Below are 24,598 nucleotides of genomic sequence, written 5' to 3' on the forward strand. Positions count from 1 at the left end.
CAGCACAGAGCTATTCTGAGCACTGAAGGTGGACCAATTGAAATGAAGCCTATTTTTAAGAGTTAATCTTGTGGGTGTAGTATCTGCCTCATTTTCAGGCAGCTTGCTGGAGGCAGGTGGTGCAGTGCAAAATTCCTGTCTGGTATTACACAGGAGATCCTATTGAATTTATCATCCCTTTGCTTTGCTCTTTTGATCCTTAGATTTTCTTTAGCTAAAGGTTATGGCTTTTAATGACAAATTTAGATTCTGTAATACATGGCTGAAGACACCAAGGAGTCAGGGCCTTTAGTCCATACATGAGGATTGCTGGGTAATATTTTTTCTCTCAGGATATTTCTGACTGTGGTTTTTTGTACCAAGATAGAGATTAAAAATTCTCCACGCACAGTTCTCTTCCTGGACATCAGGAATTGATAACGTGCCCTTTGACTAGTGAAGCCCATCCAGACATGAGATGAAATTCAGGGCAGTCCAAAATGCTTCACTTAAAAAATGTAGACTCCTGAACTAGAGGTGGTGATGCCTTGAGGAGGCTGATGTGGAACAGAGGCTAGACAGAGCTAAAGAATAAAGCAGGGATTTGTTAAAAGGCCTCAATAGTTCCACCTTGGGCAGCACCAGAGCCCAGCCAGGGCTGCACCTAAGATGAACCAAAATGGCCCCAAAATGCACGGCCGGGCACGGGGTCTCTCCCTGGGATCAGCTCTGCTCCATTTGCCCCTTGCAGTTCATTGTCCCAGCCCAGCTTTAGCCCAGGCAGTCCCACCCTGCTTGTTTTTCTCTCTCCAGCCCACGGGGTTTGTGCTCCTGGGCTGAGATTTGGATCATTTGTCCTTGGTGCCCAGCTGGAGCAGGAATTGTTTTGTCTCCCTGCTCTGGGCACAGAGCTCACCATCCCCTAAGAAGAAGACCAGACCCACACACTGAAGCAGCACAGAATGTGAAAAATAGAAAAGCTGAAACCTGAGACATCAGTGGGACAGAGAACTAAAGCCCTGAAAATGACAGCTGTGTTTTAGTTCTTCCCATTTTGCACAGGTTACAGCTATTTCAGTTTTCAGCATCATGCTTCACCATTGTAGTGCTTGACAAGAAACAACTTCCTAACCCAGCTGGAAAAAAAAACAGAATTTGATGGCATTTTCCTTCAGTAAGCAGAGGGAGCTTGGCAGGCCACCTGATCAGCTCTGGGTAAAGTTCAGCTGAGGGACTTCCGTGTGATCTTTCAGCTGGAAAGCACCACAGGAGAGGAAAGGTTGTGCTCTGTCAGAAATCCTGTGGGTCAGGCAAGACACTAAACAAGTTGCTGACCTTGTCAGTTATGAAAGGTCAGATTTTGATCTGTTAATCTGGTGTGAGTTGGAGTTTTTCCCAAAATTAAATTCTTACAAACATCTTGCTCGGTTTTCTTAATTACATGGGGTTTGGCAAATATTTCTAAAGCAGTATCTGCTCAGATAGGCCTGATTCAAATAGCTTGTCAGTGGCAATTCAAACCTTTTTCCTTAAGACTAAGGACTGCAACTTTCTGTCTTTTGCAGTGTTATGTTTCTGCTTTTTTGTTTTGCTTGCTTTTAGTAAAATAGAGTTGCCAGTCAGCCAACCTAGAGCAAATGTTTGGGTGACTTTCACTAATGTATCAGGTTTGATACCATATCTCTGTCCAACACAACCCCAGAAAAACAATTTCCACCTGTCTAGTCTGTGTGCCAGTGGATGTTTGGCCACTTCCAAAAGAAATTGATGAAACCATGCAAGGTACATTTGCAGGATCACCCACATGGGATCTTTGGTCCCCGTGGGTTCCTCACCTTCCCAAGGCATCTTTTGAACCTCAAGAATTGGATATCCTGGGTAAAACTCCAAGGTTCAAAATCATCTTTGCAGTGTGGCTCCTATTGACTGATAGATCTTTTACATTTATCTTTCATTTTTGCACTGGGCACTAGCAGAGTATGTTTCCACATGCTCCATGGTTCACCTATGAGGTGTGCTGGGATAGCAGGACAAACTCCATCTCTACAAATGAAAAATTGAAAAGAGATGTTATTAAATGCAGACTGAACTAAAGAAATATGATTACACCAAAAGGTCTGATTTTTATATGTAGCATGACAAGGAGAAACATCTGTAACTAAAGCTTGATTTTTCTCTGTATAATTATAATTTGGCACAAAAGGGCATTTTTAGAGAACTAAGGTTCTCCAGTTCTTGAGGTCTGAGAGATGCCTTGGGAAGGTGAGGGAAGATTTAGTGTGACCCTCCAGGTGACACCAACACGTGGCACGGCTGCCCACAGCAATTCTGTCTGGCATTGTCTCTTTAGTTTACTTCTGGGAAGCTTCTTCATCTGTTGCTACTCAGAGTTCCAGACTTGGAAGAGTGGAACAGGGAGAATGAGGGTTCATTCATGTGTGTGTATAGGTATTATACACACCTATATATGGGCTGTACAGTTTGGGCAAAATCCAGCTGGATCTCAGTCGTCCCAGTGCCACAAAAGGCAGTAAAAAGCAAATAAATAGCAGCGCAAAATAAGGGCTAAGGAGAATCTCCCATCTTTATTGGATGCAGAGGAAAATATAGTGGTAAAGGATGAGGAAAAGGCTGACACTTAAAACCTTCTTTCTCTCAGCCTTTAGCAGTAACAGAAGCTGTTGTCCAGGTACACAACTCCCTGAGAAGGAAGACAAGGATAGGGAGCAGAATGGAGCACCACAATCCAGGGGGGAATGCTCAGTGACTTATGGGGGAGATAGAATGTAAGAAAACAGAGATAGTGCAGAAGGCAATCCCACTGCTGAGGAGTTGCAGCTGTGCTAATTACCAAAGCTTAGGAACAGGCCTGCCCTTAACAGGCCACAGCTGAGTCTAATAAGGATGGGTGCTGTTAAAGAGTGGGTTAGCTGGTGAGGAGAGAGCTGGAGTTTGTTGGCTGTGCTGTGAGGAAGAAAGAGTCCGTGCTGCAAGGAGCTGCCCATGAGAATCACCAAGAAGGTACAGGAGCTTTGCAATAAGATGGCAACAGTGATTTGCTGTTAAATACAGGGTGACTCCCATGTCTGGGGATGATTGACATCTGGCTCCATGGATTCAGAATGCTGACCAATTGCTTTATTACAACTATACTATATTACACTAACACTATATTGAAACTCTACTAAAGAGATGCTATCCTATGTCAGAACTCAAGTCAACTCTCTGGCTGTCCTAGATGCCTCAAGCCTCTACCAGGGGGTTCAGAGACCTTGGCACAGAGCCCAGGATACCTGTGGGTTTGATTTTGACCCACAGAAAAAATTACCACCTTTATATAAAAAATTACAAGTCAAAAGTATTTAAGTAAAATAATAGTTTATAATGCATTAAAAATAGATTTTTAAGGTTTTTAGCAATGGGGGCTTGAAGTCTCAAGGTAAAAGAATTTAAGTGTACCCTGTCCTTCTTCTTTCTTCTTCCTAACCTCCATGTTCTGAGTGATGCTGGCACTTTTAGGTTAGTTTAAAGTAGAAACTCACTGTCTAACATAGGTGATAAGTATGAAGAAGTTATGGTAAATAATGTAGAGGTAGTTTTTAGTATAAAAGACAACAATGCCTCTGAGGGTGGTTAGTGTGCCTCTGTCTGACCTGCTGAAGAGACCTCAGTGAGCCAAAGAAAGAAAGTTATAGATAAGAAATAATAAACAACCTTGGGAATGAGAACAGAAAAATTCTGACTCCTTCTTCAGCTGCTGAGATAAGAGAAGAGACTTGTATGTATCTCTAAGTCACTCTGCCCAGCAGAGACCCAAAGAATACTGTACTATACAAAGGTACTAAAGAAAAACCTGAGACTGTCAGGACACAGCTTTGACCCAACTGGCCAAGGAAACAAAACAATCTTCACTGGTGTCCAATTAACAAATCCCTTTGGGTAATCAATCTCCATAACACATTGCACATGTGCCAAACAACAGGAGCAGAAAGCAGAGATGAGAATTGTTTTCTCTTCTTCTCTCTCTGCTTCTCACTGCCTTCCCCAGGTAAAATCCTGGGAGAGAGAATTCTCTCTCTGTTCAGAGAATGTGAATGCCACAGCACTTAGACACACACAGGTCTGTGGGGCTGGGAGGGATTCTCCCAGGGTGCTGAGACCTGGTGGAAGTGCTCACTGTCCATCACTCACCAGCACTCTTGGCTGTGGGGAGCACCCAGCTGACCTGAGGTGAGCAGCTGTGGTCCTCATCTACAAGAAGGAGCAGAATCTGGGAAGTACAGGAGCAACTTGGTGTTGGGGAAGGTTGAATCTGGAGAAAAGGAGGCTCAGGAAGGGCCTTCCTGCTTTCTACAGACTGTAGTGAGTTCAGGGTCAGTCTCTTCTCCCAAGGAACGAGTGACAGCAGAAGAGGAAACAGCTTCAAGTAACACCAGGGTTTAGATGGATATTAGAGAAAAATATCTTCAGGGAAAGAAAGGGTTTTTATGCATCGGAACAGGCTGCCCAGGGCAGTGGTGGATTCACCACCCCTGGAGGGATTTAAAAGATTTGTAGATGTGGCACTTAGGGATGTGTTAGTGGTGAGCTTGGCTGTGCTGAGGGAATGATTTGATGAACCTAAAGGTCTTTTTCAACCTGAAGGATTCTGTAATTCTTTATGTGCGTGTATATATATATATGAATGAGATTTGCTTCCTCATACACTCAACTTTGTGTTTCCCTTTTGGAATATTTCTTTCTGTTTTGCAGTGTCACAGTGTACAGATGTGACAACTGAGATGAGGAGCTGTCTGCTTTGATACTTTGCAGGAATCCACAGATGTCTTGAGTTCAGGTGAGAGAGAGAATGCAGTGAAAGAAGTATAACCCCTTGTCAGCAGAGCAGAGGTTATGTCAGGGAGGGACAAAGTGCTCTGTCCAGATTTTAAACAAATACAAACAAATGTCAGATGTTTCTGCCCATCCTTGTGCCCAAGCCACAGAAGACAACTTCTTGAATGTCTCATTTGATCCATGTGCAGTCCTACTTGGTGTCTTAAGTCAGGCTTATATTAATATCACTCTAAGATTAGCAATCTCCTGTGGGAATATTTGAATTGCATATCATAGACAATTAATACAGAAGTCTTTCTGTGGTGTCTTTCATCTCAAGAGCCTGAGAGTTTTTCAGTTTTGAAAAATGAAGATGACAAAATGTTCATTTTCTGGTCTTTTTAAGCTTTACTGTATTAAAGAGCTCTTGTGGTTGGCATCACACCATTAAAAAGCCAGAAGCTGATAGCCATGATATTTCATGTGTGGTAGGCTTTACAACAAATTACAACACTGACTGCTGAGACTATCTAAGTTGCTGGAAAAATGGATTTAATTGCCCATTCTGAAACTATTTCCAGGATCAAATAGAATTTCTTTAACTACACATGCTCTTTATAACCCTGGTTCAATTCTGTTGCAGTAAATCTGAGGGGAGAGCAGAGCAGCAAGTTAAAAACAGCACTGAGGTTTTATAGCACCAACATTAAACTATATGTCATCTTTAAATTAAAGTACTGGCCTGAAAGGTTTTCTACTTACAGTGATTTGTTACTGTGTGGGTATCTAATTTGCATTTTAAAATCTCTTTTTTGCCCAGTGGCTGGGGGCATGGTCTGTGTGTGTGTGGAGGGGTGTGTTCTTTGTGACCTCCACTGGCCTGTTGACTTTTTGTCTCACTCAGGTTTGTAGAATTTCCCATTTCCTATTTCCATTTCCCAGTTTGTGGGGACTCTGTTTTGTTGCTGTCACCAGCTACATAAGCACTTAAATGACAAGTGGGGGCAAAATAAGCATGAAGCACAAAAAAGACTAATCATTACTGTTTAACAGTCCTTACTGGATGTGATTTTCAATGTGTGTTCCTATATATGAAATTAGTACAGATCCTTCCATTTTGTCCTGGTTTAGGTGGTTGTTGGAGAATTTACCATTCAAGGCAATGGTAAATTCAGCTTCTTACACCTTACACTGATTCTGGAATATATAAACATTTTGACACTTGATATTTGTAAAGTCCAATGGTAAAGAGCATTGCTCTCTGTAAGTTACACGTGATTGCATGGAAGTTGCCTGGAATGGGAAAGGTGCTCTCTTCCTTAGGTCAGAGGAGCCTGAAGAGATGCTTTTCTGCAGCCTGGCTGGTTCTCTTTCCCATTCTGATGCTGCTGGCTCTTTACAGCAGCCCTAGGCAGTGAGCAACCCCCAGGGATGGTGCAGAAAGGAGCAGGATTGGAGACAGAGGGTCCCAGGCACTGCCTGACCCTCCCTGGGGAGCCCTGGCACTTGCCTGGGCTCTTACAGGGAAAACCACAAGGAAAACCATGAGAACACATAAACCTCCTGTCCTCAGTGCCACCCAGGGCTGTGCCAGGCTGGGGTGGGCTGCCAGGCCTGCAGGACCCTCTGCACGATTGCCCTTGCTGAGCAGGGTAGGGAAATGGTTCAGCATCAGCCTTGTGGTTGATGAGAAGGACATTTAACCTCAGGAAGGGGAGTTGAAGGGACCAACATGTGAATTTTTGACTGGCAGTTCAGACCTGCAGAGTATTTTATCAAAATAAGAGGCTGAATATTCGAAAATTTAAAAAAAATAATTAAAAATATGTAAGATTTTTTTAAATTCTGAGCATAATCACTGCAACATCCATGCTCCTTTTACAGCGTATTTGTAGTCTGATTGTTTAAAGTGCTTTTTATTTCCATGTTTATGCCCTGGGGACTTGACAAACTGTGAGCTAGTCTAAAAATATATGATATTTCTTCTGAGAATACTTGCTGTGCCAGAGTTTGGTTAGTTGTTTTTTTTTTCTTTTTAAATAATGAGTAATGTTCAAATTAGATAATTCCAGCTCTTAAGAAATATTGCAAGGAAAAAAAGAGAGGAGGAAGGGGAATGGCAGGGAGCATCTAAATTGTGCTTTTTTATTTTGAAGGGAGCAGCCCCAGAAGTCTTCTGAAGTGTTTTTAAAAATATCTGTTTGTGTTTATTCCCAACATGTCTCCTGGGAATTCACTTGTGAATTAGGTGTCAGGAGACTGCTTTCCTTGGCCCCTTCCTACAACCTCTCATAGCCTCAAACAAATCCTGGTTCATTCATGCTCATATTCCATGCTCGTGGAAAGAATAATTGTAGGCTTCTGCAAAACTGTAGCTAATTTATTTTATAAAGAGTAAGATTTTGAGAGGAGGACTTTGTGGCACTTAATGCACTTTTCAAATTCTGCCTTGAATGGAATTTTGGAAATGGGTGACTTCAGACAAAACTTTCAGACTTCCTCTTCCAGGTCAAAGTGGTGCTGTTCAAAGCAGAACAAACCTACAAGTGGGGGCAAAGTCCCTCTTGGTTAATAATGTAAAGATGATGCTTAATATCAACCAGGTTGCTCCTTTCCTTAAAAAGAAAAAAAAAAAGTGCAATTGCAGCTCCACCAAAGCCTTAAACTCTTGCATTTAACCTAGTACTGGTCATCCCTGAGACCTGATGGAAAAGTTTCTTCTTTGTCCCCCAGCTCTTTCAGTGTGCTTTTTGTGAGAGTGTTTCACACCGTCTGTGAGGAAAGTGCTTTAAATCCATAGGAACAGAGATGGAGTTGAAATAGTGTGGTCAGTGTTTTAATGTCGCTCACCTTGTGCTTCAATGAAGACGAGTTGCTAATAAGGTGCAAATTTGCAGAGCAAACTGAGGCAGATTCCCAGCACTGGTCAGTGTCACACTTGGGAGAAGTGATTTGGGTTCTGGAGACAAGCATGATGTGTTTGCTCAAAGGACCTGGACACATCACAGTGTGTTGCTGTGCTTTGGGAAGCAAATATTTTGTTTTAAAAAGGCTCTGTTGGAAGAGGAGGGTGTGACCAGAACAGAAATGCTCAATTCAGTAAGCAATGAGAAATTTTCAATGGACAGCTCTACCTCAATTTCAGGTGGAAGAAGGAAGATTAGTGAATCACTAATATGTTAATAAATGTTTTTCTGCAGTTTTGTATTATAAGTCATAAATGACATGAATCAAATGTGGGTTTATTTAAAATATATTAACAAGGCTTTTTCAAAAAATTAAGCTTATGAAAATGAACAGAGCATTTTTGGTGGTGTATTTTTGGATTATTTCTCTTTAAGCAGTGTGCATCTCAATCCCTGGACTGCATGAAGAACAGAAACTTTTTATTTGAAGATGTAGAGAATTTCACATTCAGGGAACTGAGTTATCTTATAATAGAGTAACAGTGTATTAGGCCTTGGTAAACCAGTTGTGATAAATCTAAAACTGAAATTAATTAAACATGAATCTTCCTAGATTTTTATTTGTAACTTTTGCCTCCTAGTTTTAGTACTGTCCACTTAAGATGGAGTTAATAAAAAGCCAAAGTGCTGCAAGAATGTGGCTGTTCCTGGGTTCTGTAGCACCCCATGAAGTGTGGCAGGATACTTGTGAGGCAGCCTCTTCTGAGAACTTGATGTTTTGAAGACAAGAACTAAAAGATTTGGGTAGCTTACCTAGCTGTCAAATTTTCAGGCTTTTCAGCCAAGGTTGCTACTGCATGCCAAATCTTGCAGAGGCTTAATTTGAGATACAGCAACAGTTCAACAAAACTGTGTCTGTCCAAAGCAGAACTGAAGGTGATAAAATTCAATGAATTGCCATGTTGTTTCCAGGGTAATCAAATTCAGTAAATAGGAGCTCAGTAATCTCTGGTTTTTTACGCAGCCCCTCAGTGTTATAATTAATTCAGTCTTCAGCTTGGCAGGTTGTGGATTATGTTTAGATTATCACCCTGATGTGGGCCAGCTGGGCTTCATTGCACCTGAAGGCCTTTAATTTGGAGATTATCTGGAGCCTTGATCCTAATGCTGGTGACCTCTGTTATCTCTGCTCTTCAGAAAGTGTTTCTCTGCTGGTCCCTTTGCTCTGAGGAGCACAGCAGGCAGCCATCCACAGCATTTGGGGAGGTTCTGCTAATGATTTAGGATCAGCACCTACCCTCCAATTACAGTTTGCTAATCTGGAAACTAACAGCTGCTGAGGTCTCTGTGCTTCTGTAGAAATGTGATATATTTGCTGTATCTAAATGAAGAACTGTGGAATGGTTTTGATTAGGAGTTAGAAGAGCTACAGGGACAGTGGTGCTGTCTGCCTGATTAGCTAAGCCTGAACCTTTAAAGCAGCTGGCTTTAGAAGTCAGCCAGACTGGGAATTGAGCAGGGATATGTTTTTAGGGCAGTCTGTGAGCAGAGAACAGAAGAGATCTTTCTAAAAAATAAACTCAGCTGCTTACTGTTTGTACATCCATATCCTTGATTGAACATGAAGTTGTTGCCTCCCTTCTGTTCAGTGGAATAAGGATTAAAGGCTTGTTTGAGTTTTAAATAGCTCCATGGGTAAATGCAGATTTCTAAGATATAGACCAAAAACCCTTTGAAAAGACCCTTTCAAAAGCCAGGTATTAGAAACACTTTTCAAAGTACTGCTATTTCTATAAACCTGCCTTCACACAATATTATGTCAAACAGTTCAGCATGTATGACACTACCCTGGAGGATTTGGGCACTATCTATGATGGTGCTCTTGGCTGTATATGTTCCAAATTCAGACTTTACCTCTATTTTTCACCACTATAAATAAGTCAGATTACTGCCTGTTGCCATTAATTTGTTTCTGCTCTGTGCAACTTGCTGGAGAAAACCATTCCAAGTTATGTGGCACTGTTGACAACAAATGCATTCATGGAAAAGGCTTAAACATGAAAGGAAAACCATGGCAAGGACCTTTGTGGCTGTGGCTTTGAATCATAGCATGAGCCTGACCCTGTCTCTGACACAGCCAAACTGCTTTTTGTAATGTCAATGGAATTACTTTGCAGTGGCAGATTTTGGGTTCTGGCTCAGTCTGGGATGTCCTGCACACCCAGGAGCTCCAGCATCTCTGCTGATACAGCAGTGGGTGAATTTCCTCTCTGATGTGCTCTCCCCACAGCTCACATTACTGGTAATGGGAAGAACTCAATGAATAAATCCCATGGCAAACACAGCACTCAATTTAATTCAAACTTGTGAGGAATCTGAAGCAAATTTTTTTTTTTGTCCTCAGATAGATTCCTCCAAATTTGCCCCAAACTTTCAGATGACAAATTGTTCTAGGGACAGCACCTTTTTGTGCAACTGATACAGTCAAAACAATTCAAATTTAATGGGAACTTAATGAATAAATCCCATGGCAAACACAGCACTGAATTCAATTCAAACTTGTGAAGAATCTGAAGTAAATATTTATTTTCTTTCTCTCCTTAGATAGATTCCTTGAGGCTTGCCCCAAACTTTCAGATGATGAATTGTTGTAGGGACAGCACCTTTTTGTGCAACTGATACAGTCCTAAGAATTCAAACAGCCTTTGGGGAGCACACTGCTTCTGCCTAAAGACTGTTCCAGTTACAGGAGTTTGTTTCAAAGAGGATTTGTGTATTCACCACAAACTCTGGATTTACAGCCTTTAACTTGCAAGTTTTGGTCAATGGGCTCCCTGCCCAAAACCTCTAAAACACTTTTCCAAACCACAAAACCAACAAGACTCCTTCTGAAACAGTTCTCAGACTCTAATTTCATTACTTATTTACTTTGAGCCTTTCCAATTAGTCTGGCAGTATCTCTAGAAAGCTGCCAAAATGGGGCACTGAGCCACTAAAATAAAAAAAAGAAAAAAATCCTCTGTGTCATGGGAGATTTGTTGCACAAAAAGTCCAGAAAGTTCCTCTGAAGCTGCTGCAATGCAGTGACTTCACCTGCTCAAAATCTGTGTGATATTCAAAATACTCAGTGATATTCAGGGGGCTCTGTGAAACAGCAGCAGGGGTGAGGGATGAATTTCCAGTTCTATTTATGGCTTTCCTTGTAGGTAGCTCTCCTACAGCTTTTCTCACAACATATTTCCAAAAGTTATATAGTGCTGTACAAGATGTCCTTCTAATCCGCATTCTTTAGAGCTATTGAAATAACAGGATTTTTTGTTCTTACTATTTAGCTATGAAACTGCTGGATAATCCTTTCTAGTTAATCCAAAACATTCAGACATTAAAGAAATATTTTAATTTAAAACATTTCCTTTAATTTTTAAGGTATAAACAGCTTTAGGAAAAGTATCCAGAATGTTTAATTGAGAATATTAAAGAAAAAAAAAAAAGAACCAACTTTTGAACTGTATTTTTCTTCAAACACTTTGTGTTCAGTCCAAATACACAAATAATTTAGATATCAAGTTAGGGATTTTTAAAGTAATGTAATAAGGAAAAAATCTTGGCAAGCTCTACTCGTCTCATTTTCCTTTGAGTATAGCAGAGAAAATTTGGATGAAAAGCAAGCTAAACTTATTTTGTTGATTTCAATACAGCCTGTGCCTCCTGACCTTCTCAGGCTGTGCATACAGCTTCAGATGGAGTTTTGGGACAACCTTGCAGGGTGTGGTCTGTGCTGCCTATGTGTGGTGTTCACATTCCCTGAAATAATTCCTTCTCCTGGGAAGCAGGGAAGCCTCAGAGAAAAGGAAAACAATTCTGATCTCATTTGCTTCTCCTGTGCTGTGCTGATGTGGAATGTGTTTGGAGATTGTTCACCCCCAGGTGATTGTTCCATTGCATTCTGCTGGGAGTTGTTTTCACTCTTTGGCCAGTCAGGGCCAGGCTGTGTCAGGGCTCTGGAGAGAGTCAGGAGTTTTCATTATTATCTTTTTAGCACTCTGTCTGTATCCTTTCTGTATTCTATAGTATTGTTTAGTATTCTTTAACATAATATAGTATCATAAAGTAATAAATGAGCTTTCTGAGAGCATGGAGTCAGTTGCATCGTTCTCTCCCCTTGTTGGGGTGGCCTGAATTTACAATAAAAGAGCAATCTCTTAAAAAGTTCAAGGCAGTTTCTGTTTCAGATCAGTTCTCATGTTCAGCACGTGAGGCTGGGGACCAGGCCCAGCTCCTCCTCAGGGGCTGCTCACATTCCTCTCTCCTTATGGAAATTCCACAGCTTTCTGCCAATGCCTTTTCTTCTAAGCTTAGAATTCTGAGCCAAACTTGGTTAAAAGATAAAAAAGGGTTTTTAACTTGGTATTTAAAAAGGATTCTTACATGCAACAATTTGTTAAGGTGGAACACACCAAAGCGCACACACACGGTGCATCATGTAAATAATTTTTAGACTTTGCAAATTAGCATATTTGACAAAGATTTCCCCATGAGAGGCTTAAATGAATGGTGTGATAACTCCTTATTTTAAAGTATTTCTCCCCAGATGGGCTCAATCCTAGTTTACAGGGTATGCTCTAGAGAGAGCCTTGGTGGCTCAAGACAGAGTGAGGCTTTTGGGCTTCCAGCTGTGAGACCTTCAGGAGGTTTGCTCTTCTGGTCTAGCAGAACCAGGACCATAGTAAGATATTGGGCTTAAAGAATTATAAATATATAAGCTAAGAATATATTATAAATATATAAAAAAGGAAAAGCAAAAAAACCATCATGGCATCAGTGCCGGCTTGGGGTTCATCTTCTGAGAGAGCAACTCAGGAGTGATTGACAGCTCTGAAATCTGAGAGCATCCTTTCAGCCTGGGACACAGCAGTCTGTGGCACCCCTGGGGTGGGGAGGATGTTCCAGCAGTGCCACACTGACACTGTGGAAAAGCCTCTGGAAATAAGTGTCCTGCTGTACCTGTCATCTCTCTGTCTTGTAGGGAAAGACTTTTGACTTCCTCTTTTCTGCTCCTCCACGTGACTTAGGATCTGACAAGTGTTTGAGCCTTTTCTGAAGAAGTGGGGGATTGGGCAAGGGTGATTTCAGCTGCAGGAATATCTGACTGAAGGTTTTTTTTTTTTTTAATGAAATGGGTAGCTGCTTTTTATCAAGATGTATTTGTGAGGCAGAGGAAGGGAGCTGGTATCTGGGATCACTTACAAGATAAATTAATGCAGATTGAAAGGGTTGTAATGCACACCCAAATGAACAATATCCTCTGGGAGAGATTCTCCAGAACGTTGCAAAAGCACTGCAAAAACATTGCTTGCCATGTGACTTTCAGCAGGGAGGAGTTCCAACAATTTTACTTATTTAAGGAAGTTGTGGGTTGGAAAACATCATCTCTTTGTGCAATTTGCTGGTTTGTTTTTGTGGATTCCCCAGAGTGTCAGACCTGTGTTGTATTTCCAGGGCATCATGGAATTTACTGGATAGCCCTAAGGGACTTGGAAAAACACGTGGAACTTGTATTTAAGGGGATCATTATTGGTGCCCACCTCTAGAGCTGCTGCTGGCCTCATGCTGTTGAGGAGATGAATGTTTCTGCAATGACAGCGTGGGGAGAGCAGCCCAGCAGCATTAAACACTGAAATCCATGGAGCATCTTTGGGATGCCAGATCATGTGCCATTAACACAAAACAGTGAAATATTTAGAAGACAATTGTGAATGTCTGACTGATATTTAGTAAGGCCAGAAGGGTGAGGGCTTTGTGTGGTTCATTGCTTAGCACAAACCTTTAGCATTTCCTGTATCTGCAGGGTAAAGTGTGATTAGCTTCACAGAGAAGAGTTTAATTTTCTTTATGTAATGCCATTATTTCAAACTTCAAAGACCTGACTCTTTCACATGGTCAGATCTTGGAAGCTTTCTGTTCAGTTCTTAAGATTCCCTCTCCAAATGCTGTTGGCTTTTAGTTCAGCTTCTTGGGAAGCTGAATCTCTTGAGGAAAGCTCTTTCTGCTTTAGAAATGTCAGGTTCCAGGCATCTGAACTCCTCAAAACCAAATTTGTTTACTCATTCTAAGCACCTCTTTGCAGTTCAGGCCCTTTGTTTTTAAAGGGATATTGCCAATTAAAATTGGCCACTGAGGGTAGATATATCAACTTCAGGCCTCTAAATTCTCAAGGAAGTGTTTCTTAAGAAAACAAATATTCTCTTTGCAGTATTTAGAACCTGAATATTTTAGCATCAAAAAAACTTGTGGTGAAGTGGATAAATAGCCCTTTTGTCCCTATCCTTCCCAAGCCCCCTAAGTTCTGAAATGCCAGCAAGTGGCTCTACAAAAAAAAATGTTTGTTTAAATTAGCATTTGCTTGGTTTCTAATTTTCAGTCCAAAAACTAAATGAGCCATTAAAGGAAACCACACTAATGAGATGCACTACAACCCAAAATACGCCGAGGGCAAAAAGCAGGGCTTTTAATTTGTTCAACTTTAATTTGGGCTTTAATTTGTTCAAATCTCAAACATCTGGCTGTGATGGGCAAGTCACTGAGCACATTCAGAATATCAGAAATAGACTTTTGCAGTCAGTGTTTGCCTTTCTCTGTTTGCTCACTCATTTTCTTGGCTCAGGGAGGTGCAGGAAAATGTTTTAAAGGGCAAAGGCTCGGAGCTGAAAGCTGAACTTTGCTTTGGATGGGGACCACTGGGCCTGGCTGCCAACTCCTTGATCAGCCAGCTTGCAGCACAGCTGGAACAGACACACACTCTCTGTGAGCACTGAGGACCCCAGTGCTGCTCAGGAGTGAATGGAGGCATCTCTCAGAACAACAATCTCAGTGCAGATGGAGACTTTGAGCAGTAAATCAGAGTAGTTTTGTTGTTCCTCTGTGTTCAGAGCCCTGCTGGGACTCCTTGGGTTAGAATTGTCAGGTTAGGATGTGTAGTCAGAGCTTCCAAAGCAAGGACTTTGGGTCAAAGCTGGACTTGTAGAAATAATTGGATAAACTGTGCTGCTGGCCACAGGACAGCTTCTTCTGGAGAGTGTCTGGCTTGTGGTGACTCACTGAGAGCATCAGTGTGGCTGGCACCTGGCAGCACTTGGCAAAGTGTACCAGCCTAGCCAGGCTCATTCATCTGGTTAGGACAATTTTCCCTTTTCTCTTCTGCTCCCAAAATCAAATGTCTATTCATGCAAATTTGGATTGGTCCCAGAGGAGGAATGTAGCATTTTACCTGTGCCTCATTATATTTGTTTGCACTCTTCACTGGATACCCAATCTTAGAATTGCCCAAGGTTTTTTGACCACAAATCCTTGTAAGCAGGCTGAAATGGGATCCAAGGGACTTTGGTATCAGTTGTTGTGTATAAAACTATTCTTGATTGCCTTCACTGAAATTGTATCCAGACAAAGTGAGCTGTGAGCTCTGCCCTGCTCTGTTCAGAGTGCTGGAATCCACCCAGATTTTGGGGCAGCTCTGCCCTGCTGTGTTCAGAGTGCTGGAATCCAGGAGCAGATTTTGGGGCAGCTCCCCAGTCAGCTCAGGTGTGTACAGTTGCAATCTGGGCTGCAGTAGGAATTTCTTCTGCCACCCTTGGTTGTGGGTTTCCTTGTGAAGCACTGTAGGGTTTATCTTCATGTAGCAGCAGCCTCTCTCCCCTGCCTGGAGTAGTGATTGCTCCTGCTGAGGCTCACTGCCCAGTGGGAAGGTCTCCATCCCTGGCAGGTCACCAGTCCATGTGCACAGCTGGATTTGTGGTTGTCAAGCAGCCTGACTTTACCAGCTTCCTCTTTTGTGGTTTTTTTTCTTTTTTTTTTTTTCTTTTCTAAAAAAGAGTAAATCTATGTGGAACAGGACTCCTCTGTCTTGCAGGTTTTGTTTTGCTGAACTTTAATTTTTAGAGAATGCTAGAAAATGCAGGCAATTGTTATATAAGTATTTTTAAACCCAAGTAACTGTCACAATTCACAGCTTATGCTCTGTGGACCTTTGATACTTCTTTGCCCTTTGGGCATTTTCATGCACTGACCCATGCTTCTGCTTTGAAATCATATCTATGTAGTCCTTTGCTAAATATATTCATCTCAATCCACCTTTTTCCTTTGCTAAATTATATTACTTATTATATTATTTATATATTATTACATTATTTATATATTTATGCTTATTATAATAATTTTATTATTACTTATAAGTATATATTCTTATATTAATTACAATAAAAATAGGTCTGCATGGAGAAACTTGTGTTTTTAATGGATAAAACCTAATGATGGGAGAGACAAGAATCTGTTCATTGAGAAGCACCATGTGTGTGTACCTGTGCAGAATTAGGGGCACAAACCTCAAGAGCTTGAACCATGAGAATTGCTCCTTTTACAGCTTCCTCTAATTCAAGGGCACTCTGCCAAGTGGAGTATCCCATCTTTGCTGATTCATGTCTAAACTCCAAGTCACAAATTCCCAGCTTCTCCACTGTGTGTTCCCAACAGAATTATTAAAAAAACCCAGAAATTCCAAGCTGCTTTCTGGTTCTTACTGTTTGAGGGAACAACAAAAATAACCTTGTCAGCTTTAAGGGAGGTGACTGAGAGGTTGACTTTGATTTCTGTTTGGAAATGCTGATGGCAAGACCTCTGCTCTAAGAGCAGTGGGAGGCCCTGCCCAGCCTTTTTCACTGGGGGATCTAATCCATGGCTCTTGGGGGGTTCACAGAAGGCATAATCAGATTGTCTAGTCTGATCCACTTGGTGTCAGAGGTCACTGTATTTCATGCAGGTTGCTCTGTAATGAGTCTTATCTGACATTCTCAAGCACTGACAATACCCAAGGGGTCACAGCACTGGCCGTGGAGCCAGGACCATGAAGAACTTTCCTCCTGAGTGGTTTTAGCTTCTGCACTGCCTTAATTCATGCCTAAAATTTGACCCCAGTTCCACTGCAGTATTTCAGTGTGGGACTCCATCACTTCCAATAGTTTTTATCCTTCTAAATATGTCTTGGCAGCTGGGTCCTTGTGTGTACAGCTGGGTTTTCATTCTATAGAGTAACAATTGCATGGGTATGTTTGGCAACTGCAGAGCATGTTGATGAAGCGGACTGTAAAACGAAGCCAAAGTGGCACATGGTAATCTGAAGTGAAATGCAAGCAGCCTCTTTCTTATTCCAAATGTAATTTCCTACCAAATTGTTTGGAAATGTCTCCAGGACTTAGAAATCTGGGATGAAATGTTTGATTTGATTTTAATTCTACAGCAAATACCTGTGTAGGGAAATTAATCTGAAACATCTTTTCAATAGTAGGAGGGAGGAGAGAAGAGAAACCTGTAATCAGTAATGTTAGAACTGGGTCTGATGGAGGACAGAGTTTTGGAGCTGAATTTGTCCTGTGAAAAGGGAACTTGGCAGCTCTGAGCAGTTTTGTTTTGAAGGGGCATAATGACATTTGACAGGAAGGTATCAGACCTCTCTGAGGCACAGAAGGGGGAGATTCTGAGCTCTGTTCCCAAATTCCAGGTCTAACTAATCCAAGCAACTGGGATGAGGAAACTGGAAATTACTGCCTTAGAAACTCACTGGGTCATGAGTTACAGTATCTGAGTGCAGTCCAGGAATATTTTGTTTTATGATGAAAAAGGGAATATTGAAAAGCAGATAGGGATAGTCTTAGCACTTTGGAGAACAATCCTGCACTGGCCAAGGAGAATCATCCCCATGAATAAAAGGCTGGTTCCCAAAGATATTTCCATGTGGATTCATCAGATTCATCTGGAATTGAGATGCTTTTGGTCTTCTAAACTTAATTAACTTAATGGCCTTGCAGGAGTGCAGTTAGATGAGAGCCCAGAAATGAATGGTTGAGACAGGATGGACTAACTTAATTTTTATCTAAGATCAATTGCATGCTGCCTGAATTTCCTCTTCACTTGGTTGTTTTATGCAGCTTTATTTGATGCCCCCCATCCCCTTGCACTGAGAGGGATGGTGAGCAATCGATTCCTTTGTGGGATCAATTAAAGCTGTTGTGGCTGCTCTAAAATGTATAAATACATTCTGTTTCCCTGTTGGCAACCACAGTGTGACCTTAGTTAAAGCTGCCCCTTGTCCCCCTGCCACTGGCCACCTCAGAACACTTACATTCTCTTTTGGGTTTGGAACTTGAGGTTCAGAGTGCTCTGAAACAGCTGAGGTGGCATGTGGCTTGTGTAAGCAAGGGATAGATATTTTCATAGAGGTGCTGGGTATTTTCTTTCTAAATTTGATCTGCCTGGAGATGTCAGCCTGCTGGGTCAAAGTTTTCTGGCCCTTGGAGAGATCTGCAAAGGAATAACAATCTGTTTATAAGATGCAGTGTCTTTTTTATTAGATTATTTATTGTTGCCAAGGAGAAGAAAGCCCATTTGAGTGCATATGGGAATCTGTGGGTCATCACAGATGTGCTCTGAGCTGTGCTTTGGAGCAGTAAAAGCTAAAAACCATCAGAGAAGTGCATGCTGCAGAGCTTGGAACCTGAGTCTTGGAGCTGTTGTGATCTCTCTGCTACAAGTCACCAGAAACTGAGCTTCTAATCAGGCAGAAATGCTAAGAATAGCAAACCCCTCACTCAGACTCTGCAAATAGAAGCCCAAACTTGTGAAAGTGAAACATATGGCAGAGGGTGAGCTGAAGTGCTGCAGGCTTAGCTTTCAGTTTGCAAATGGGAGAGTGTGACATTCACATTCTCTGATAAAATCCCTTGGCCCAGGATTTTCCTCCTGGGAAGCTGAGAGGCCTCAGAGAAAAGGAAAACAATTCTGATCTCATTTGCTTCTCCTGTGCTGTGCTGATGTGGAATGTGTTTGGGGATTGTTCACCCCCAGGTGATTGTTCCATTGCATTCTGCTGGGAGTTGTTTTCACTCTTTGGCCAGTCAGGGCCAGGCTGTGTCAGACTCTGGAGAGAGTCAGGAGTTTTCATTATTATCTTTTTAGCATTCTGTCTGTGTCCTTTCTGTGTTCTTTAGTATAGTTTAGTTTAGCATTCTTTAATATAATATAGTATCATAAAATAATAAATTGGCCTTCTGAACATGGAGTCAGATCCATCATTCCGGCCTTTGTTGGGGCATTCCCAGCAAATCCAATAGGAGAGAGATTTTTGCCAGCTGCACGTGCAAACATGTGAAAGCAAAGATCCTGAAGGTGACTGAGTTCAGAGGAATGTAGAAAGCTTAGTTATTTCCCCCTGCACACATACAGGTGAACACTCTGGAATTATATGAGGTTTCCTGGGTTAAATTATATTGTGCCATGTTGCTCTTAGTCAGAGTTTGACCAACAGTCAGCTCTGTAATGTGAATTTGTTTGAGTTTTTTGGCCATGTGATTGTCTGAACCCACTATTTGAAGTAGTGAGACTCCTCAAGAAATGTTGAGGCTTCAAAATTAATGGGAAGTTGCTTTGGTGGGCATGATCCTTGCCAATTAGGACATTAATTAGAGAGGCAAAAGCATTCTTCTGACATGAAGAACACTTGAATTTCCTATTCAAAAAACCTTGAGATGAGGTTATTACCCTGGTGTGTGGTTAAATGGGCTAAAATGTATGTATTTGTAAAGGGAATAACAAATTCCCTTATATATTTGTAAAGGAAATACAAGATACCTGAGCTTAACCAGCAAGAACAGTCCAAGTCCCTAGAATTTGTTTCCATCCAAATACAGAGATAATGTTTTTTGGGTTTTTTGGACTCTGTTAGTGCTGTATCTCAATCAATCTTCCATATGTTTATCAAGAATTTCATGGGACACAACTGGAATGTGATATATGTCCAGCTGTAAAAAATACAGGACTTCAAGGACAGCTAATCCTTAACTGGAGAGAGACAGTTTGATTTGTCATATGCACTATTCTGCTGAATTTTGGTATACTGACAGGAGTGGGAGAGAATGAAAAAAAATAATCCAGTAAATCTTTGCAGCAAGACTGAAAGGACAAGGCTGACTTGAGTGCATGGTTCAGGCTTTGCCTCTGGAGTGGAAGAATCAGAGGAAACTTGCAGTGATGAATTTTTATGTGTTATTCTCAAATCATGGTGCTGGGAGAAGTGGGGAGCTGCCTCCTTATCTGCTGGGACTTTTCTGAGCTGAAAGATATTTGCTCTGCTGAGAAATCAAAGTGAGAGCTATTTCAAGGATATATCCCACAGATCCCATTATTCAGCAGACCTGAAATTCCCATCCCCATTTGACACTGAAAATGGAAAGTTAAGCATACAAGTGCAACAAAGGACTTCAGCATTCTGCTGAGACACACTGGATGAACTGGTTGGTGCTGCCTGCTGGGCAGGTGGTGACAACTTGTCCCACTTTACCTGCTGGAAAGAGCTGGAAAGTAACTGAAGTAAGCTGGTAAAGAATGGAAGGTGTGTGTGTTTGTGCTGCAGTAGATCACTGAAGGCTTAGGATCACCATGACACCTCCTTATTGTATTTGTGCTTGTGTTTTGCCCAGATGAAGGAAGGAATGATGAATCTGACTCCAATATTTTTAGAATTTGACTCTAATGTTTTCAGAAGGCTAATTTATTATTTAATGATAGTATAATATATTAAAGAATGTTATACTAAACTATATTAAAGAATACAGAAAGGATACAGACAGAATGCTAAAAAGATAATAATGAAAATTCCTGACTCTCTCCAGAGTTCTGACACAGCTTGGCCCTGACTGGCCAAAGAGTGAAAACAACTCCCAGCAGAAACTAATAAAATAACCACCTGTGGGTGAACAATCTCCAAACACATTCTAAAAAAACAAAACACAAAAGAAGCAAGTCAAATAATTATTGTTTTCCTTCTCTCTGAAGCTTCTCAGTTTCCCAAGAGAAAATCCTGAACAAAGGGATTTTTCCAAAAAATCTGAATACCACTGCTCCCAACTAAAATATGACATACCAGGAGAGAAAAAAAAAAAAAAAAAAAGAGGAGAATGTGCAATTTAATGAGTGATGTGTTGAGTTGCACAGGGAATCCCTTTTCACAAGCAGCCCTTGATAATTCTGTGCCTTCTGGGGCTCTCCCTGCTCTTTTTTTAGCCAGATGCCTTGTGGTTTTAGGGCCCAACAGCTAAAGGTTTACTCCTGCAGGTGCTCTGGAAGGGTTTTATTTAAGTAAAATAATAATAATCAGTCTCTGGTGCTGGAGCTGCAGCCAGAGGTGCCATGCACACAGTACCAAGCTTCTACTGTGTGCTGCACAGAGAGACTCTGCATCACAAAGCTCATCATTTCCACACCCATCAGCCCTCACTGCAGTTCTGCAGACAGCTTATAGGTTTTTATAGGTGCAAACACACAGAAGAATAGCTGGTAGTGCTGAAGGGCTGCCCTGCTATCCAGTGTACTGTAAAGTGGGTGGGGTTTTGTCAATTCTGTCTGATTTACCCAGGATCACACCTCCCCAGACACAGGACTGCTGTTTTCCTCAAGTCTGTCCTCCCTGCTGGCAAATGACCTGAAATGTTACAGAGGCTGGCAGGGATCAGTTGAAAAAAGTGCTTTTTACAAAAAACAGAAGTTTGCTTCTCCTCTAGTAATTACCTTGAAGCTTCATCAGCAGGGCTGCATTCAACTAATTCATATTATCATGAATTGCAGTTAGGCTGAGACTTCTTTTACATGCTATTATAAAAGAATCCTAGTCAATTATTAGGTCTTAAAATTTTTGACATAATATTTAATTTCTGGCAGCTCTCAAGTGCAGAACCTTCCTATTTGTGTAAGTTTAAACAAAAAGCAATTTGGACAAAAAGTCCTGTGGGCTGTCCTGTGTGAGCTCAGACAAGTTGATCCAAAGCAGAGGTCTAGGATTAGCGGTGCACAGAAGGCAAAAAGGCCAGGCCTTTCAGTGTTTCTTGTGTTCCCTATCAATAAAAGGATAAAAGGCTCTACACAACAGGACAGCCATGTTTCTGCCTGTGGAATGAGCACATCCTTTTCCCTACCCTGTAGCAAAAATACTTTAACCTAAGCCTAGTGTTCTCACCTGCTGCCCCAGCTGCTTTTTGCACTGAACCATTGTGGACATCTCTTGGAGGGAAAGCTGATCACACTTTTTGCTCTGATGAACTGAGATGTTCAAGCTATCAGGCACACTAAGTCGCTTTACTTGGGTTTTTTTTTTTTTATTTTGAATTTGATTCTGCTGTTCTGCATATACTCCCATTGTAGTGTACATGTTCAGAATGTTGACTTGAATCTGTAGTTGCATAAATGGTGTAGGAAGGGAGGCCTCCAAAATACACAGCTGCTAAATTATGCAGGTTTATTTCGAGCAGATGATGGCTGTGTTGTATAACTGTAGTGGCCCTGATTATTTCTTGAGCTGCCATAATTAACTCTCTGCACTCTAGCTCTGTTCAGTCATATCCAGATATCAGTCTGATGCACTTGTTGTGATTCAAGATTGTGACATTGAATTCTTGTCTGGTTATCCAAATACAGTAATGGTTTTTATTTTAGGTTATCAGGTAATGGTTGTTCAGGCTCTGGCCACTAGAGTATGCACTCTTCTGCACAGGCTTCTCCTGTGCTGTGCTGATGTGGAATGTGTTTGGAGATTGTTCACCCCCAGGTGATTGTTCCATTGCATTCTGCTGGGAGTTGTTTTCACTCTTTGGCCAGTCAGGGCCAGGCTGTGTCAGGGCTCTGGAGAGAGTCAGGAGTTTTCATTATTATCTTTTTAGCATTCTGTAAGTGTCCTTTCTGTATTCTTTAGTATAGTATTCTTTAATATAATATAGTATCATAAAGTAATAAATGGCCTTCTGAGAACATGGAGTCAGATCAATCATTCCTTCCTGCCATGGGGACCCTGCAAATACAATAGTTGCCTTGTATTTTTAGGGCCCAATAGCTAAAGGTTTATTCCTGAAGGTGCTCTGGAAGGGTTTTACCTAAGTCTTCTCAGTGCTGCAAAGCGTTGAATAAAGATTTAAACACCAAATTTGATATTGGCGTTTTGGGCATTAGTAACATGCAGGTATCTTTGCTCTGAAAATGAGCAGGCTGTCATTGAGCTATGAAAGAGTAAATTGGGAGCAAGCAGCAGCTCAGCAAATACCTGTAAATGTGTTTTTTTTTGTATTAGCCCTATAACTTATGTCACAGACTCCAACATCTGTCCTCAGAGCCTGGAACCTTGTTAGCAGATCTCTCTGTGGTCATTGCCTCAGCTTGATGGTGAATCATTTATTGCACTTCAGCTCTGATTTCTGCCTTCATTCTTGTCCACAAGAGCTCTACAAATGCTGAAGAGATTAGGTGGAAAACTTTTATCTTAGTTGAAGGAATTGGATCATGGTCTATTTTACCAAGCATCTTGATTCTGTAATTTTCCATGACTTTTCCACTAGATTATTAGGGGCAATAGTTACCAAGAGGTGAAACAGGACGTCATGGATAATATCTGCTACTAAATGTTCTGGTTTGGGCTTAGGAAAGCAGGTGTCAAATGCTATTTCATGAGACAATGAGCTGAATCCTGTTAGCAAGAGAATGTACAGAAAGACCCCAAACCTCTGCAGTGCAATGAAAGTTGGGTCAAGAACAGAAAGGGGAGGAAAAGCCCCTTAAATTCTTGGCTACAAGATCTCTACAAGTGCTGTAGAGGTGAGGTGGAAAACTTATATCTTAGTTAAAGGATTTGGCTCATGATCTATTTTACCAAGTATCTTGAGTCTATAATTTTCCATAACTTTTTCACTAGATTATTTTCCACCCCAAACCATTAGAATGCCATGAAGGCTGGTTCAAGAACAGAAAGGGGAGGAAAAACCCCTCAAAACCCAGCACTCCTGACTGTGCCTTAATGCAAAGTAACAAGAATTCCATTGTAGCAGAAGGAAGAAGGAGCTGTCCAGAGAGTGCAATCACTGCCAACACTGACCTCTGCCAGAAATATTTCTGGGCAGGATTTGGTAAAGTTGAAAGCAATTGCATTTCCAAGTGTGACTATTGATTTTTTTTCTGTGTTGGCATGAAGTTATAGAGGCCACAGCTTGGAAAACTGGGCCCTGATCTTTTGGAAAACCACTTTGTCCCAGGCATCTTGTAATGCTAAAAATGAACTTCATGTTGTTCAGTGGTTTTGTGCACAATCAGGTGCAGATTTAGCATTTGAAAACCACTTTTAAAATCCTTTTTCTTGCTTGTTGCTCAGATGGGGCATACCCAAGTTCACCAAACTATGTAGAGCTTAATTTATTAAATGTCTTAAAACCATTTCAGATCTTCTGCAGGGTTCTAAATAAGTATGAAATCTTAGAAGATAATTTTGTGCTTGATCTTACATTTGTTTGAAGTTAGTGGTGAATTTCCCGTTGATTTCATTAGCGTGGCATGAGGCTCCTGGGGCAAAAGTCTCAGTGTGTTTTGGTCTATTTTTGGACTCATGTTTGCAAGAAGAGTGGAATGAGTGCAGGCATCTCTCATGAGTCAGAGGAGAGAATTCTCTAGTGGGCATAGTTATAATAAATTTAGCCCAAATTCTTCAGCTGATAATTAGAACTAAGGCAGGGAGGAAACAGGGAGTACCTTGTCAGAGGTAATACAATTCCTCATCTCCTCCAATAAGCTGGAAGTCCTGTAGTAAAAATAAAAATATTTTTTAAATAACTGGGCTGATTGTGATTTCTGTCTGATTTGCTGCTTTTCTAATGAACATATCTGCTGCAAGTAGATCTGACAGCAGAAACTTGGAGGTATATTTCATTAGAAGCTAATGCATTCTGGTTTTTTTCAGTATATTGTTAGGGTTTTTTAATGGAGTTTATTAATTGTTTGTTTCTCTTAAGGGTAGATTACAAGGTGACTATATGCTCTAAATG

The sequence above is a fragment of the Serinus canaria genome, chromosome 9 (genome assembly GCF_022539315.1).
Source record: "Serinus canaria isolate serCan28SL12 chromosome 9, serCan2020, whole genome shotgun sequence".
NCBI lineage: Eukaryota > Metazoa > Chordata > Aves > Passeriformes > Fringillidae > Serinus > Serinus canaria.